Genomic DNA, 20785 nt, shown 5'->3' with positions numbered 1-20785 from the left:
AATTGTAAACCTAACCCTAACCCTAACCCTAAATTTCAACCTAACACAAACCCTTATCCTAACCCTAATACAAACCCTAAATCTAACCCTAACCCTAAACTTAACTACCCCTAACCATAAACCTAACCTTAAAACTATCTCTAACGGTAACCCTAACCCTAAATCAGCACTTAGCCTAACCTAACCCTATATGAACCCTAACACTAATCCTAATTCTAACACTAATACTAATCCTAAACCTAACCCTATCACTAAACTTAAACCTAAAACTAACCCTAACACTAACCCTAACCCTAACCCTAAAAATAACCCTAACACTAATCCTAACACTAATTTCAACCCTAACCCTAACCCTAAGCCTAACACTAATCCTTAATCTAATCCTAACCCTAACACTAACCCTAACACAAACCCTAACCCTAACACTAACAGTAACCCAACCCTAACAATAACCCTTACACTAACCATAACTCAAACATAACACTTACACTAACCCAAATCCTAACCCTAATCCTACCTCTAAACCTAACATAACACTTACTGTAACCCTTAACCTAACGATAAACCTAACCCTACCACTAACCCTAGCCCTATCTGTAACTGAACCCTAACAGTAAACTTAATCCTAACTTAACACTAAGCCTTATACTAACCCTAACCCTAAGGCTAACCCTATTTTTAACCCGAAACATAACCCAAATTTAACACTAACCCCAAACTTAACCCAAACCCTAACACCAATCCTAACCATAACATTATCCCTAACAGTGAAGCCAGATTTAAAATTAGGTAGTCAGTGTAGTTAGGTAAATCGGGTCTAATACCGAGTGAAATCTAAAATGGAGGCCATGCTGAGAATGATTCCAGGAAACGCAGGACAACTCATGGAATGTTAATGAAGTCCTGAAAAGGCCCTAGGCCAAAGTCCATCCCAAAGAAGTGTTAATGAAGTCCTTCCTGCTCAGACTACTTCTTTGGCCCACCTGTGTCCCACCCCTCCGGCCTTCTTACCTACATTCCATCACTGAAAGAAACTATAAAATGGAGAGACAACCGCACTTCCACGGATTCCACCTCTTGGGTCCCCTTCTTCCTCCGGGAGAAGTCTTTTCTGCTGTCCTTTAATAAACTTCTAATTTCTACTCTGACCTTGCCTCGGCGTGCTTCTTTGGTGTTATTCTTCAACATTGGGGAAGCAAGGACTCATCACCGGTCAACAGTGGTAACAACAGTAACCCTAAAACTAACCCTAATGCTAATCCTAATCATAATCCCCATACTAAACTAACACTAACCCTAAAACAAACCTTAACCCTAACCATAATACTAAGCCTAACCCTAACACTAACCATAACCATAACCATAACACTAACCATAAACCAAAAAAACCCTAACCTAAACCATAATTCTAAACTTAACATAACCCTAACCCTAACCCTGAACTAACACTAAACCTAACCCTAACCCTAACACTAACCCTAAACCTAAACCTAAACCTAACCCTAATCCTAAAAATAAACCTAAGACCAAACCTAAGCCTATCACTGACCATAAACTTAAACGTTACACTAAAACTAACACTAACCCTAAACCTAAATTAACCCTAACCCTAACACAAAACCTATTCCTAACCCTAAACCTCAACCTAACACTCACAGTAACCCTAACCATAACCCTAACACTTACCCAAACCCTAATCCTAAACTTTACCCTAACATTAACCCTAACCCTAAACCTAACTCTAAATCTAACCCTAAACCTAACACTAAACTTAACTCTTAAACCAACCCTAAAATGTAAAATAAACCAAAATGTAACTCTTACCATAACACTAACCCTAACCATAACCATATCTCTAATATTAAACCTAAGCCTAACCCTATCCCTAATTTGTTACACTAAACCTAAAACTAACCATAATATTAACACTTATCCTAAATCCTTTCCTGAACCAACACTAACCCTAATTTTAACCCTAATCATAACCATAACACTAATCCTAACCCTAAAACTAACCCTAACCCTAACCCTAAATGAAATGGAACCCTAACCCTAACTCTAACCCTAAATGTAACACTACCCCTAACCCTAACACAATCAATAACACTAATCCTAACCCTAACACTAACCTTAACACTAAAACTAACCCTAACAGTTACCCTAACACTAACACTATCACTAATGCAAACCCAAACACTAACACTAGTCATAACACTTACCCTAATCCTAACTGTAACCCTAACACTAACACTAACCCTAACCTTAACCCTAACATAAACCCTAACCCTAAACCTAACATTAAACCTAACCATAACTCTAACCCTAAAACTAACCCTAAAACTAATCCTAAACCCAAAACTAATCCCAAATATAACCCTAAAACTAACACTAACCCTAAACCTAACACAAACCCTAACATCAACCCTAACCATAACTTTAACCATAACACTAACCCTAAACTTAACCCTAATGCTAATCCGATCCATAAACCCAATCCTAACCTAACACTAACCCTAAAAAAACCCTAACCCTTACCCTAACACTAAAGCTAACCCTAAGCCTAAACCTAACACTTACTCTAACACTAACCCTAATCCTAACTCTATCCCTATTTCTTACACTAAAACTAAACCTAACTATAACATAAACACTTATCCTAAATACTTTCCTGAACCCCACACTAACCCTAACCCTAACCCTAATCATAACGATAACACTAATCCTAACCCTAAAACTAACCCTAACACAAACCCCAACCCTAACACTAAAACTAACCCTAACCCTAACCCTAAAACCAACCGGAACCCTAACCCTAACACTAACCCTAAATGTAACCCTAATCCTAACACTAACCGTAAACTTAACTTTAAGACAAACCCTAACCCTAAACCTAACACTAAACCTAGCCCTATCCCTAACCCTAAACTAACCCTACCCCTAATCCTAACCACAAAACTAATCCTAAATATAACCCTAAAACTAAAACTAACACTAAACCTAACACAAACCCTAACACTAACATAATCAGTAATCCTAAACCTAACTTTAACCCAAAGCCTAACCCTAAAACTAACTCTAACCCCAAATCTAACAGTAAACCTAACCCCTAACGTACCTAACCCTAAACCTTACACTAATCCGAACAATAAAGCTTACACTAAACCTAACAATTAACCTAACTGTAAAACCAAACCTAAATCTTATCATAAATATAACACTAACACTAACCCTAACCTTAAAACCAAACCTAAAATTAAACATAACCCTAAGCCTAATGCTAAACCTAACTCTAACCCTAAACCTAACTCTAACACTAACCCTAACACTAACCCTATATTTAAACCTAACTCTAAATATAACACTAACCCTAACCCTAACCCTAATTTTAAACCTAACTATATCCCTAACACTAACACTAACACAAATCCTAAACCTAACCCTACAACTAACCATAAATCAAACCTAACCTAACACTAAAACTCACCCTAACACTGATCCTAACGAAAACCATAACACTAACACTAACCATAACCGTAATACTAATCTTACCCCTAAACCTAACTTAACACTAACCCTTACCCTAATACTAACCCTCACCCTTACCCTAACACCAACACTAAAACTAACCCTAAACCTTAATCTAACCCTAATCCTATCTGTAAATGTAAAACTAACCATAAACCTAACCTTAACTTAAATCCTAACCCTAACCCTAAAAAAATTCTAACCATAAACCTAACCCTAAATATAACCCTAATCCTAATGATAACCCCAACACTAATCCTAACCCTAACCATAACCAGAACCCTTAGTCTAACACTAACCATAAACATGAAACTAACACTAACCCTAAACCTATAAGTAACCCTAACACTATCCTTAACCATAACCCTAACCCAATCCAAAACACTAACACCAAACCTAAACCTAACCCTAACTCTAACACTCACAGTAAACCTAACCCTAACATGAACGCTAACCCTAACTCTAACACTAACCCTAACTGTAAACATAACACTAACCCTAACACTAACCATAAACTTATCCCTAAAAATAACCCTAACACTAACCCTAACCCTAAAAATAACAATAACACTAACCCTAACACTAACTTCAACCCTAACTCTAACCCCAACCCTAAGCCTAATGCTAACCCTAACTCTAACCCTAACCATAACCTAAACCTAACCCTAACACAAACCATAACACTAACTCAAACACAAAGTTTAACACTAACCCTAAACCTAACACTAATTCTAACTCAATCAATAACACTAATCCTAAAATTAACTCTGAACCTAACACTAAAACTAACCATAACACTAACCTTAACCCTAACCCTAACATAAACCCTAATGCAAACTCTAACACTAACACTAATCGTAACACTAACCCTAATCCTAACCGTAACCCTAACACTAACAATAACCCTAACTCTAACTTTAACACAACCCGTAACCCTAATCCTAACATTAAATCTAACCCTAACCCTAACCCTAACAGTAACCCTAACACTAATCTTAACCCTAACCCTAAACCTAAATGTAACCTTAACCCTAATATTAACCCTAACCTTAACACAAAACCAAAAACTAAACCTATCACTGACCCTAAACCTAACTTTAACCCAAAGCCTAACAGTAACACTAACCCTAACCCTAATCCTAACCCTTAACCTACTTTAGCCCACAGGCTAACAATAACACTAACCCAAACCCTAACCCTAAACCTAACAGTAAACCTAACCAAAAAATTACCTAACCCTAAACATTACCCTAAGATGAACAATAAACCTAACCCTAAACCTAACAATAACCCTAAAGCTAACACCAAACCTAACTTTAATCATAAACTTAACAATAGCCCTAACCCTAACTGTAATACTAAACCTAAAACTAACCCTAACCTTGAGCCTAACACTAACCCTAACTCTAACCCTAAACCTTACCCTAAAGCTAAGGCTAACACTAACTATCCTTAATGATAAACCTAAATATAACACTAACCTTAATCCTAACCCTAATTTTAAACCTAACCATAACCCTAACACTAACCCTATCACAAAATCTAATCCTAAACCTACCAGTAACCCTAACCCAACCCTAAATCTAACCCTAACACTAAACCTAACACTAACCCTAAACATAAAACCAACCCTAACTTTAAAACTAACCCTAATCTTAACCACAACCCCGACACTAATCCTAACCCTAACCCTAAACCTAACCCTTAGTCTAACACTAACCATAACCTTAAGCCTAACACTAACACTAACCCTAAACCTAACCATAACCCTAACCATAACATAAACCATAACCCTAAACCTAAAACAAAATCTAAACCTATCACTAACCATAACAATATCCTTAACCCTAATCTTAACCCTAACCCAAACACTAACACCAAACCTAAACCTAACCCTAACTCTAACACTTATGCTAATCCTAACCCTAACATAAACACTAATCCTAACCCTAACACTATCCCTAAACATAAACATAACCCTAACACTAACAGTAACACTAACCCTAAACATATCTCTAACCCCAACGCTAATACTAAACATAACCATAACCTAACCCTAACACTAACCCTAACACTAACACAAAGTTTAACACAAAAACTAACTCTAACCCAAACCCTAATCCTAACCATAACCATAGCCCTAACTCTAACCCAAACCCTAAACCTAACTCAAACCCTAACCCTAACCCTAACACTAACCCCAAACCTAACCCGTTCCCTAACTCGAAACCTAACACTAATCCTAACACTAACCCTAAACCTAACCCTAACCATAACCATAACACTAATCCTAACCCTAACCCTAACACTAACCCTAATCCTAACACTTACCCTAACATTAACCCTAACATTAATCCTAACTCTAACTCTAACCCTAACACTATGATGAACCTTAACTCTAAACCTAACACTAACACTAACCCTAACCCTAACACTAACACTAAACCTACCACTAACCCTAACACTAACACTAACCCTAAATTTAACCCTAACACTAACCCTAACCTTAATGGTGACACTAACACTTACACTAACCCTAACGCAAACCTGAGCACTAAAACTAATCCTAACACTTAACCTAATTCTAATGGTAATCCTAACAGTAACACTAACCCTAACCCTAACACTAACACTAAACCTACCACTAACCCTAACACTAACACTAACCCTAAAACTAAATTTAACCTTAAACCTAACCCCAACACTAACCCTAATACTAACCTTAAACTTAACCTTAATCCTAACTGTAACCCTAACACTAACACTAACCCTAAACTTAAACCTAATCCTACAGTAAATCTAACCTAAAACTTACCCTAAATCTAACCCTAACCCTAACCCTAACCCTAATTGAAACCCTAAACCTAAACCTAATACTAACCCTTACCCTAACCCTAAAACTAACGCTAACCCTAACCATAACACTAAAAATATTCCTAGTCCTTAACAAACCCTAAAACTTACCCTAACCCAAACACTAACCCTAACTCTAACCTTAACCATAACACTAACCCTAAGAAAAAACCTAACCCTTACCATAACCCTAAACGCAACCCTAACTCTAACCCTATCACTAACCCTAAAACTAAAACTAATCCTAACCCTAATGCTAACCCTAACTCTAACCCTAAACCTAACACAAATTATGTCTTACCCTAACCTTAACCCTAACACAAACAATAACCCTAAACCTAACACTAAAGCTAAATCTTACCATAACCCTAAATCTAAACCTAAACCTAACCCTATCACTAACAGTAATACTAACCTAATACTAACCCTATCCCTAACACTAAAACTAACCCTAACCCTAACCCTATTACTAATCCAAAAACTAATGCTAACGCTAACACAAACCCTAAACCTAACACTTACCCTAAACCTAAGCCTAAACCTAACACAAACCCTAGCATTAACACTAACCATAACCCTAAACCTAACTCTAACCCTAACCCTAACACTAACTCTATCCATAACCGTAACCCTAAACCTTACATTTACCCTAACCCTTACCTAAGCCTAACTATAACCCTAAACCTAACCCTAACACGAACCCTAACCCGATCTTAACCCTAACACTAACCCTAACTCTAAACTTAACCCTATGTCTAACACTAACACTAAATCTAACTAATCCTAACCATAAACCTAACACTAACCATAACCCCTACCCTAACCCTATCACTAAAACTAACTCTAAACATATCCCTAAACCTATCACTAACCCGAAACCTAATCCTAAAACTTACTCTAACTCTAACACTAACCCTAATTCTAACCGTAAACTAACAATAACACTACCCCTAACCCTAAACCTAACCATAAACTTAACACTAACCCTAACCCTAACCATTACTCTAACACTAATCCTAACACTAAAACTAACCCTAACACTAAACCTAAGCTGAACCCTAACCATAACCATAACACTAAACCTCACCCAATGCCTAACATTAAAGTTAAACCTATCCCTAACCCTAACACTATCCATAACCCTAACTCTAACACTAACCCAATCACTAACACTAAACTAATCCTAACTCTAACACTAAACCTAACACTCACTCTAACCATATCCCTAACATGAACCCTAAACTTAACCCTATCACTAACTCTAACCATAACCCTAACACTAAACCTAAACCTAACACTTACCCTAACCCTAACACTAACCCTAACCATAACACTAACCCTAACACTAACACTAACCCTAAACCTAATGCAATCTGTAAGCCTAACCTTTATACTAACCCTAACCCTAACACTGAGCCTAAAACTAACCCTAATCTTAACCCTAACAATAACCCTAAACCTAACAATATCCCAAACCCTAACACTAAATCTAACCCTAACCACAACCATACCCCTAAACATCCCTAATCCTAACACTATTGCTAACACTACACATCCCTAACCGTAAAACTATTGCTAAACATAACCCTAACCCTAACTCTAACACTATCACTAAACCTAACCCTAACCCTAACATATAACTTAACCTATACCATAACCCTAACACTAACACTAAAATAACCCTAACACTAATCTTATCACTAATCCTAAACCTAATGCTAACTCTAACACAAACACTAAACCTAACACTAACCCTAAACCTAACCCTAACCATAATGCAATCTGTACCACTAACACTAACCCTAACCTTAACCCTAATTGTACCTAAAATGTAACCTAACACTTACATTAAACCTAACTCTAACACAAACCCTAACCCTAACCCTAAGACTAACCTTAACCATAACCCTAAACTTAACCCGAAAACTAACCCTAACCCTAAACCTAACACTAACCCTAACACTAATTCTAAACCTACCCTAATGCTAAACATAACACTAACACTAACCCTACACCTAACAGGAACCATAACCCTAACCCTAACCCTAACACAAACCCTAACCCTAAACCTAACCATAACCATAACACTAAACCTTACCCTAAAACTAACCTTAACCCTAAACCTAACCCTAATACTAATCTGAATACTAACACTAGTCTTAACCCTAACACTAATCATAACACTATCCCTAAACCTACCCCTAACCCTAAAACTAACTTAAACCTATCCCTAACCTTAACAGTATAATAAACCCTAAACCTAACACTAACACAAACACTAACACTAAACCTAACCCTAACCCTGTCCCTTGCCCTAGCCCTAACCCCATCCCTAACACTCAGAGTAACAATAACAATAACACAAACACTAATTCTAACCCTAAAACTAACTCTAACCCTAAACATAACCCTAACAAAAACCTTAAACTTAACCCTAACCCTAACCCTAAAACTAGCCCTAACATTAACCATAAACCTAACCCTAAACCCAACCCTAACCTAACCCTACCCCTAACACTAACACTAACATTAACCCTAATGAAAATCATAACCCTGACTCTAACAGGAATCCTAAGTCTAAACCTAAACCTGACTCTAAAACTAACACCAACCCTAACCCTAACCCTCATACTAACACCAACCTTAAAACTAAACCTAATCCTAAACCTAACCCTAACAATAAACCTAACCCCAATCCTAATCCTATCACTAATTTTTACCTTAAACATAACCAGAGTCCTAACAATAACCCTAACCTTAACCATAACCCTAACTCTAACACTAATACTAATTGTAACTCTACCCCTAAACCTAACATTAACTTTAATTTTAAATCCTAATCTAATCATTATCCTAACACTAAACCTATCCCTAATTCTAACCCTAAATATAACCCTAATCTATCTGTAATCTTAACACTAACCCCAACCCTAACCCATACACTAACCTAACCCAAACCCTAACCATAACACTAAACCGAACTAACCATAACCCTAACCCTAACCCTCATATTAACCCTAACATTAACCCTAAACCTAACCCTCATATTAACCCTAACATTAACCCTGACACTAACCCTAACCCTAAACCTAACCCTTACCATACGTAACACTAACCCTAAGCATAACACTAACCCTAACGCTAAACATAAACCTAACTATATCTCTAACCATAACACTAACCTTACCGTAACTCTAATCCTAACACTAACTCTAAACCTATACCTAACCCTAACACAAACTCTAACCTTCCCCCTAAACCTAATACTATAATTAACCCTAACCATATCCCTAACACAAACCTAACCCTAACCCTAATATTCACCCAATCCTGAACCGTAATGCAAACCCTAATTCGAACACTAACTATAACCCTAATCCTAATTCTAACCCTTACATTAACCCTAACAGTAACCCTAAACTTAACCCTAACCTAACCCTAAATCTAACCCTAATCCTAACACTAGCCTAACCCTAATTTTAACACTAACCCTCACCCTAAACCTAATCCTAACCCTAACCCTAACACTAACCCTAACGCAAAATTTAACAATAACCTTAACCCAAAACCTAACCTAATCCTAACTGTAACCCTAACCATAACAATAAATCTAACCCTAATTCTAACTCAAACCCTAAACCTAACCCTAAAAATACCCTAACTTTAACCCTAACCCTTACCCTAACACTAACCTTTACCCTAAACCTAACCCTATCACTAACCTTAACCGTAACCCTAACCATAACACTAACCCTAAACCTAACTCTAACCGTAACACTAACTCTAAACCTGTCCCTCACCCTAACACTCTATTTAACCTTATACAAAATTCTAAAACAAAAACTAACACTAACCCTAACCCTAACCCTAACACTCACCCTAACCCTAACCTTAACATTATCCCTAATCCTAAGCCTAACACTAACAATAATGCTAATCCTAACCCTTACCTGAACCCTAACTCTAACCCTAAACTTAATCCTAAAACTAACCCTAAAACTAGCCCTAACCCTAACTCTACCCCTAACAATCACCCTAACTCTAAACCTAACACAAAACTTAACACTAACACTAACCCTAATCCTAACGTAATTCTAACTATAACCCTAACACAAACACTAACACTAACCCTAATACTAACTCAAATTCTAAACCTAACCCTAATACTAACCTAACCCTAAGCCTAACCCTAATCCTAACCAGTACCCTAACACTAAGTTTAACTGTAACCATAACCCTAACACTAACATTAACCCTAACCCTAACCCTAACCCTAACCCATACCTATTCGTAAATGAAACACAATCCCTAACCTAATATTTACCCTAACCTTAACACTAACACTAATTCTAACGTTAAAGCTAACACTAGCAATTTCAATAACCCTAACTCTAACCATAAGACGAACCATAACACTAAGCCTAACACTGAACCTAACCCTAACCCTAATCCTAACACTAAACCTAACCCTAAACTTAACACTAACCCTAACATGAACCCTAACACTAACTCTAATCCTAACACTAAAACTAATCCTAAACCTTACCTTAACCCAAACCCTAACCCTAATCCTAACACTAAACTTAACCCCAAACCTTACCCTAAGCCTAAACCTTACCATAAACCAAACAGTAAACCTAACCTTAACCATAACAATAACACTTTCATTAAAATTAACCCTAACCATTCCACTAAGCCAGACCCTAAACCAAACATTAACCCTAACCCTAACACTAAACCTAATTCTAACCTTAAAACTAACTCTAATCCTAACCCTAACCCTAACTCTAACAAGAACACTAACATTAACTCTAACACTAACCCTAACACAAACCCTAACACAAACATAATTCTGACCCTAATCTAATGCTACCCTCACCCTTACCTAACCTTAATCCTACCACAAACAATAATCCTAACCCTAAACTTAACACTAACCATAACCATAACCATAACACTAATGCTAACCATAACCCTAACCCTAATGCTCACACTTACCCTAATCCTAACCCTAACTCTAACAAGAAGCTTAACCCTAAACCTAAACCTAACCCTAAAACTAACCCTATTGCTAACACTAACCATAAACATAAACCTAAAATAACCCTAACCCTAACCCTCACCCTAACCCTAACCATAAACCTAACACTAACCCTAACCTTAACCCGAATACTAAATATAAACCTAACTATAACCCTAACCCTAAATCTAAAAGTAACCCTAATCCTAACCTTAACCCTAAAACTAACCCTAACCCTAAACCTTAACCTAATCTTAACACTAACTGTAACCCTAACCCTAACATGAAACTTAACCCTACATTAACCCTAACCAAACTCTAACCCTAACTCTAAAATAATCCTATTCCTAACCCAAATCCAAATGCTACATCTAAGTGTAACCAAAACCCTTACCATAAAACTAACTGTAACCCTAAATCAAAACCTATCCCTAAACCTAACCCTAACATAAACCTTAACCCTAATCCTAAACCTAACAACTACCCTAACCTAAACCATAAGCCTAACTTTTACCTAATCCTGACACTAACACTTACCTAATCAAACCCAATTCCTAACACTAACACTAACCCTAACACTAATCCTAGCTGTAAATCTATCTTGAAAATTAAACCTAACAATACAACTAAGCCCAACCTTCACCCAAACAATAACCCCAAACCTAACACTATCACTAATCCTAACCCTATCCCTAACCTTAAATGAAACCCTAAACCTAAGTCTAACCCTAACCCTAACCCTAACCCTAAATTTAACCATAACCCTCATCCTAACCCTAATCCTAATCCTAACAATAACTCTAACCCTAACCCTAAACCGAACCCTCACCATAAACCTATCCCTAAACCTAACATGAACCCTAAGCCTAACAATAACACTAATCATAAACCTCATTTTAACCCTAAACCAAACACAAATGCTAACCCTTACCCTAACCCTAACCCCAACCCAAACCCTAAACCTAAACCTAATACTAACCCTAAGCCTAAAACTAACACAAACCATAACCCTAACTCTAACGCTAATCTAACCCTAACTTTATCCATAAACCTAACTCTAAACCTAACCCTAACCCTAAGCCTAACAATAACTTTAAAATTAACCCTAACTCTAACTACCATAAACCTATCCCTAACCCTAACCCAAATCCTAATCATAACCGTAAACCTATACATAACCCTATCAGTAACCCTAACACAAACCCTAAACCTAACCTAAAACTAACCATAACCCGAATCCAAACATTAACCCTAACCCTAACTTTACACTAACACTAGTTCTAACCATAACCCTAAACCTAACCCTAATCCTAACCCTAAACTAAGTTTAAGCCCAACCCTAAAACTAACCCTAACCCTAATTCTAACCATAACACAAAACCCAACTGTAACCATAACCCAAAACTTAAACAAACCGTAACCCTAACCCTAACCTAACACTAACCCTAACCCTAAACCTAATCATATCACTAATCCTACCCCCTAACCCTAACTCTAAAACTAACCCTACTCTAACCCTAACATTATCCATAAACCTAACACTAACCCTAACCCTATCATGAACACTAAAACTTAACCTAATCATAAAACTAACCCTAAACTTTACCCTAACACGAACCTTAAACCTAACTTTAAAACTAACCCTAACACTAACCCTAACCCTATTCCCAACACTAACCATATAATTATTCAAAAATTTAACACTAAACTTAACCCCAATTCTAAACCTAATTCTAAGTCTTATACGAATTCTAATACTAAACCTAAACCTAAGTATAACACTAACCCTAACACTAATCCTAATCCTAACTCTAAACCTAAGTCTAACACTAACCCTAATACTTAAAATAACCCTAACCCTAACCCTCAACTTAACCCTACCCTAAACCAAACACCAACCCTAACCCTAATCCTAACACTAACCCTAAAACTATCTATAGCCCTAACCCAAATACTAATGTTAAAGCTAACCCTAATACTAACACTAATCCTAACCTAAACCAACCCTAAATCTAAACCTATCACTAACCCTAACCTTAACCCTAACATGAACCCTAACTCTAAACCTACTCATAACCTAACCCTAAGCCTTACCCTAACCTAAACCTAACCAAAAACCTAACCCAAAACTTAACACTAACTGTAAACATAACCCTAACCATAACCCTAACTGTAACCCTAACAAAAACCTAACCCTAACCCTAACACAAACCATAACCCTAACCCTAATCTAATCGTAACGCTAACGCTTACATAATCCTAACAGTAATTCTAACACTAACACTTACCCTAACACTAACTCTACCCTAAATTTAACACGAACCATAAACCTAAACATACCAGTAAGTCTAACCCTCACCCAAACCCTAACCCTAAAACTAACCCTAAACCTAACTCTAATCCTAACAGAAATCCTAACCCTAACCCTAACACTAACCCTAACCCTAACTTGAAACCAAATCCTAACACTAACCCTAATCCTAAACCTAACAATTAACCTATCCCTAACCCTAAACATAACCCTCGCACTAACCCTAACCCTAAATCTAACACTAACCCTAACTCTAAAACTAACGCTCACCCTAAATCTACGAATAACTTAAACCCAAACACTAATGCTAACACAAATACTAACCTTAATCTAACACGAATACTAACCCTAACCCAAACCCAAAACATAAACCTAACACTAATCCTAACCCTAAACATCACCGAACCCTAACCCTAACCCTAACAAAACCCTAAACCTAACACTAACCCTAACCCTAACATTAACCATAAACCTAAGCCTAACCCTAATCCTAACACTAACCTTAACCCTAACCCTAATACAAAACTAAGCTTACTCTAACACTAACTCTAATGCAAACCGTAACCATAACTCTAAGCATAACCCTAACAGTAACCCTTACACAAATCCTAACCGTAAGCCTACAACTAACCCAATCCCGAACCCTAAAAAGTATCCTAACACCAAACCTCATCCTTACACTAACACTAAAGCTAAACCTAACCCTAAACCTAACATTAACTCTAAACCTAACCCTAACACTAACTCTAACACAAAACCTAACACTAACACTAATACTAAACCTAACCCTATTCCTAACCGTAACCCTAATGATTACACTAACCCTAACCATAACCCTAACATAAATCCTAACCTAATCTTAAAACTAACCCTAAATCTAACCCTCACCCTAACAGTAACCGTAAACCTAAACCTAACCCTAACCTAACACTAACTTCAACCCTAACATTAACCCTAACACTAACCTTAAATTTAACCATAACCCTTACCTAACCCTAAACCTAAACCTAACCGTAACAGTAACCCTAACCCGAAGAACACTAACACGAACCCTAAAGCCACCAATAACCCTCTCATTAACCCTAATCATAAAACTAACCCTAAACCTAAACCTAACCCAAACCCTAATACTAATCTTAACTCTAACTAAAACCTAACCCTAAATCTAACAATAACCCTACCCATAACCCTAAAACTAACCCTAAACCTAACACAAAACTTAATGCTAAGCCTAATCCTAAACCTAACTCGAACCCTAAACCTAAACTTAACACAAAACCTATCCATAACACTAACCCTAACATGAACCATAACCCTAAAACTAACACTAACACTAATTTTAACCCTAACCCTAATACTAAAACTATTCCTAACCCTAATCCAAACCCTATCCCTAACACTAACACTAAACCTAAACCTAACCCCATCCATAACATAAACCTAAAACTAAACCAACCACTAAACCTGACCATAACCCTTACCCTAATACTAACCCTAAACCTAACCATAGCCCTAACACTAAACCTAAAGCTAACTATAAACAGAACCTTAACAATAAACCTATCAATAAACCTAACTCTAACCGTAGCACTAAACCTAAGCCTAAACCTAACCCTAACATAAACCGTAACCAACCTCATAACCCTGAACCTAACCTAAACTTAATCATAACCATAGCCCTAACCCTAACCCTAACCCTAAATCTAACAAGAACAGTGACACTAACCCTAACCCTAACACTAACACTAAACCTAACCCCAACCCTAACCCTATCACTAAGGCTAACCCTAACCAAAATTCTAAAATTAACCCTAGGGGAGGAAGATGGCAGCGAGGGGAGTGCATTGCCCCCGTGTGCTGCTTCACTGTGTGGGAGTATGACAAGTCAGGACGGCTAAAGGCTATCTTGTTAGGAATTTCCAGCAATAGTGGGGTGCTCCGGAACCTGGAGGAAGGATTTCCATCGCACGAGGATCAGCTACGGGGACTCAAACGCGAGAGGTTTGTCGCACGGAGGGTAACACTGCTTATTCAGCAAATCGCCCCGCGGCTAGAATCTGCAGCGTGCGCTGGGATAGAGACGCAGGGTTACAGTGCTGCAGTTTCTGCCAGCCGCACAAGCACCGTACTCAGGGCTGAATTCTGGGTTCGAGACGGGGGAAGGAAGCGGTCCATCTCGGTTCTCCACACCGGTCAGACCACAGAGGAGGCCAGCAGCCACCATGTTGGTAAACTGACGTCACCACCCCTGTTTTCGACTGACCGCAGCTCATTCAGCCATAGAACAGGTAATTTCAGGCTGCAATTCCCCTGTGGCTTGCAGACAGATTGCTAGGGCTCAGCGCCTGGGTGCTTCTTAGAACCTGATCTTATCGGAGTGAATACCTAATGCGGGGCGGCCGAGTTCCGGCTCCCGGAACCGCCCTGGCCCAGGGCTGCTGAGCCTGCGGAGGCTGCTTCTTGGACCCTGCTACAACAAGCACTAAGCAGCCGAATTACGGCTCCCGGAACTGAGCCCGCGGGGACTGCTTCTTGGAGCTTACATTTATAGGAGCTTACACCGAGCACGGAGCGGCCGAGTTCCGGCTCCCGGAACTTCCCTGGCCCGGGGCTAGGAGCCCGCAGAAACTGCTTCTCGGTCCGGGTCCTGCTGAGGGCCGGTCAGGACTCACCCGGTGCTTTGGTTGCCCGGCAAGGGGAACGAAATGCTGCCATTCGCATAGGATACCAACATGGCAGAGATCTGATGTCTGCAGAAAGCGGCGGAGGAGGGAACTTCATCAATACCAGTGGTGACATAAGCAGTTGGTCTCCTGGTAGGGGGGGTGAGGCACAGTCACCCGAGTCTCCTCAATTTGTCGTCGAGCCAGAGGGAAGGAGCCGGGCCGCCGCCAGCGCCCGGAGCAGGCCCAGCGGCTCGCCAGCGTGGTGACCGCGTGACCCCAATTGGAGAGGGGGCGGAGCGGAGCCGCCACCCGCAACCGCAAGGTGGGCAGACCCGCGACCCAGTGGTACATGGGCGTGGTAGGAGGGGCAGGGCAGAGCCGCGGTTCGCGCTGTGACGAATGAGCGTGCAAGGTAAACAGACCTGTGACAGCCTGGCGGGTCAGGCCCAGTGGCCTGCCAGTGTGGTACACACGTCACCCCAACTGGAGTAGGGGCAGAGCAGATCCTTCTCCCACGCCCGGATCAGGCCCTGCCGGTGTGGTGGTCACGTGACCCCAATTGGAGTGGGGGCGGAGCGGAACCCCCACCCGTGCCCGCAGGGTGAGCAGACCGGTGATCAACCTGCAGATCAGGCCCAGGGGTCCGCAGGCGTGGTAGGAGGGGCAGGGCAGATTCGCCGCCCGCGCCTCCAAGGTAGGCAGACCTACAACAGACCGGCGGATCAGGCCCAGGAGCCTGCCGGCGTGGTACACACACCACCCTAATTGGAGTAGTGGCAGAGCAGAGTCACCGCCCGTGCCAGGAACAGGCCCAGCGTCCTGCAGGCGGGGTAGTCACGACACCCCAATTGGAGTAGGGGCAGAGCAGAGCCTCCACCCGTGCCCGAAAGGTGGGCAGATCTGTGACCGACCAGCGGGACAGGCCCAGTGGCCTGCCGGTACGACAGACACGTCACCCCATTTACAGTAGGGACAGAGTAGAGCCGCCGCCCGCGCCTGCAGGGTAGGCAAACCTGCAACCGACCGGCGGATCAGGCCCGGTGGCCTGCCGGCGTGGTACACTCGTCACCCCAATTGGAGTAGGGGCAGAACAGAGCCGCCGCCAGCTCCCAGAACAGGCCCAGTGACCTGCTGGCGTGGTACCACGACACCCCAATTGGAATAAGGAGAGAGCAGAGCCGCCGCCCGCACCTGCAGGAAAGATACGCAAGCAGTATGAAAAGACAAGGAAAGAAAGGACCACAAGCAATGCAGGTCAACGCAACTTTAGAAGAGGTAACAGCTGCAGCAGATGGAATGTCAGATAAAGAATTCAGGATATACATGCTTCAGATGATCTGGAGTATCAAGGAAGACATTAAACAGCAAAATCAGACAATGAAAGATCACTTCGACAACGAATTACGCAAACAAATCCAGGAAGCAAAGGATCAACTATACAGGGAGATAGAGGTTATAAAAAACAAACAAACAGAAATCCTAGAAATGCAGGAAGCAATAAACCAACTTAAAAACTCAATGGAGAATACTACCAGCAGAGTAGAACACTTAGAAGATAGAACATCAGACAATGAAGACAAAGTATTTCAACTGGAAAAGAACATAGACAGCTCAGCAAGACTGTTAAGAAACCATGAGCAGAACATCCAAGAAATATGGGATAACATTAAGAGACCAAACTTAAGAGTCATTGGGATACAGGAAGGTACAGAGCTCCAAACCAAAGGAATGAGAAGTCTATTCAATGAAATAATACAAGAAAACTTTCCAGACTTGAAGAATGAGACAGAATCCCAAATCCTAGAAGCTTACAGGATGCTGAATGTGCAAAATCATAAGAGATCCACACCTAGACACATTATAATGAAGATGCCCAACATAGAGAATAAGGAGAGAATTTTAAAAGCTACAAGAGAAAGGAAGCAGATCACATTTAGGGGTAAGCCAATCAGGATAACAGCTGATCTTTCAACACAGACTCTGAAAGCTAGAAGATCCTGGAATAACATATTTCAAACACTGAAAGAAAATGGGTTCCAACCAAGAATTGTGTATCCAGCGAAATTAAGCTTCAGGATGGAGGATGAAATTAAAACCTTCCACGATAAACAAAAGTTTAAAGAATTCGCAGCTAGAAAACCATCTCTTCAAAACATCCTCGCCAAAGCATTACAGGAAGAGGAAATGGAAAATAACAATGAAAACCAACAGTGGGAGGTAGGACAGTAAAGGGGGGGAAAAATCAAAGAGGAAAACAAACCATGTTTAGTAACAGAAATAAACAAATATGGCTGGAAGAACAACCCATATCTCAATAATAACCCTAAATGTTAATGGCTTAAACTCACCAATTAAGAGACACAGGCTAGTAGAATGGATCACAAAACAAGACCCAACAATATGCTGCCTACAGGAGACACATTTGATAGGAAAAGACATACATAGGCTGAAGGTGAAAGGTTGGGAAAAATCATATCACTCATATGGACTTTGGAAACAAGCAGGAGTATCCATACTCATATCAAATAAAATAGATTTCAAGCCAAAGTTAATCAAAAGGGATAAAGACGGACACTACATACTGCTTAAGGGAACCATACACCAACAAGACATAACAATAATAAATATTTATGCCCCAAACAATGGTGCAGCTATGTTCCTCAAACAAACTCTTCTCAAGTTCAAGAGTCTAATAGACCACCATACAATAATCATGGGAGACTTCAACACACCTCTCTCGCCACTGGACAGATCTTCCAAACAAAAGTTGAATAAGGAAACTATAGAACTCAATAACACAATTAATAACCTAGACTTAATTGACATATGTAGAGTATACCACCCAACATCAAGCAGTTACACTTTTTTCTCAGCAGCACATGGATCCTTCTCAAAAATAGATCATATATTATGTCACAGGGCAACTCTTAGACAATATAAAGGAGTAGAGATAATACCATGCATCTTATCTGATCATAATGGAATGAAACTGAAAATCAACGATAAAAGAAGGAAGGAAAAAGCATACATCACTTGGAGAATGAACAATAGGTTACTGAATGATCAATGGGTTATAGAAGACATCAAGGAGGAAATTAAAAAATTCTTAGAGATAAATGAAAACACAGACACAACATATCGGAATCTATGGGACACATTGAAAGCAGTTCTAAGAGGAAAATTCATTGCTTGGAGTTCATTCCTTAAAAAAAAGAAAAAATAAATAAATGATCTCATACTTCATCTCAAAATCCTTGAAAAAGAAGAGCAAAACAACAGCAAAAGAAGTAGAAGGCAAGAAATAATGAAAATCAGAGCTGAAATTAATGAAATCGAAACAAAAGAAACAATTGAAAAAATTGACAAAACTAAAAGTTGGTTCTTTAAAAAATAAACAAAATTGACAGACCCTTAGCCATGCTAGTGAACAGAAGAAGAGAGAGAACTCAAATTACTAGCATATGGGATGAAAAAGGCAATATCACAACAGACACTTCAGAAATACAGAAGATAATCAAAAACTATTTTGAATCCTTATACTCCAATAAATTAGAAGATAGTGAAGGCATCGATAAATTTCTTAAGTCATATGATCTGCCCAGATTGAGTCAGGAGGATATAGACAACCTAAACAGACCAATATCAATTGAGGAAATAGAAGAAACCATCAAAAGACTACCAACTAAGAAAAGCCCAGGACCGGATGGGTATACAGCAGAATTTTACAAAACCTTTAAAGAAGAACTAATACCAATACTTTTCAAGCTACTTCAGGAAATAGAAAAAGAGGGAGAACTTCCAAATTCATTCTATGAGGCCAACATCACCCTGATTCCTAAACCAGACAAAGACACTTCAAAGAAAGAAAACTACAGACCAATATCTCTAATGAACCTAGATGCAAAAATCCTCAATAAAATTCTGGCGAATCAGATACAAAAACATATCAAAAAAATTGTGCACCATGATCAAGTAGGATTCATCCCTGGGATGCAAGGCTGGTTCAATATACGGAAATCAATAAATGTTATTCACCACATCAATAGACTTAAAAATAAGAACCATATGATCATCTCGATAGATGCGGAAAAAGCATTCGACAAAGTACAGCATTCCTTTATGTTCAAAACTCTAGAAAAACTAGGGATAACAGGAACATACCTCAATATTGTAAAAGCAATCTATGCTAAGCCTCAGGCTAGCATCATTCTGAATGGAGAAAAAATGAAGGCATTCCCTCTAAAATCTGGAACAAGACAGGGATGCCCTCTCTCCCCACTTCTGTTCAACATAGTTCTCGAAACACTGGCCAGAGCAATTAGACAGATGAAAGAAATTAAAGGCATAAAAATAGGAAAAGAAGAACTTAAATTATCACTATTTGCAGATGATATGATTCTATACCTAGCA

This window comes from Marmota flaviventris, chromosome 17, assembly GCF_047511675.1.
Source record: "Marmota flaviventris isolate mMarFla1 chromosome 17, mMarFla1.hap1, whole genome shotgun sequence".
Lineage (NCBI taxonomy): Eukaryota > Metazoa > Chordata > Mammalia > Rodentia > Sciuridae > Marmota > Marmota flaviventris.
Note: the sequence above shows the minus strand (reverse complement) of the source record.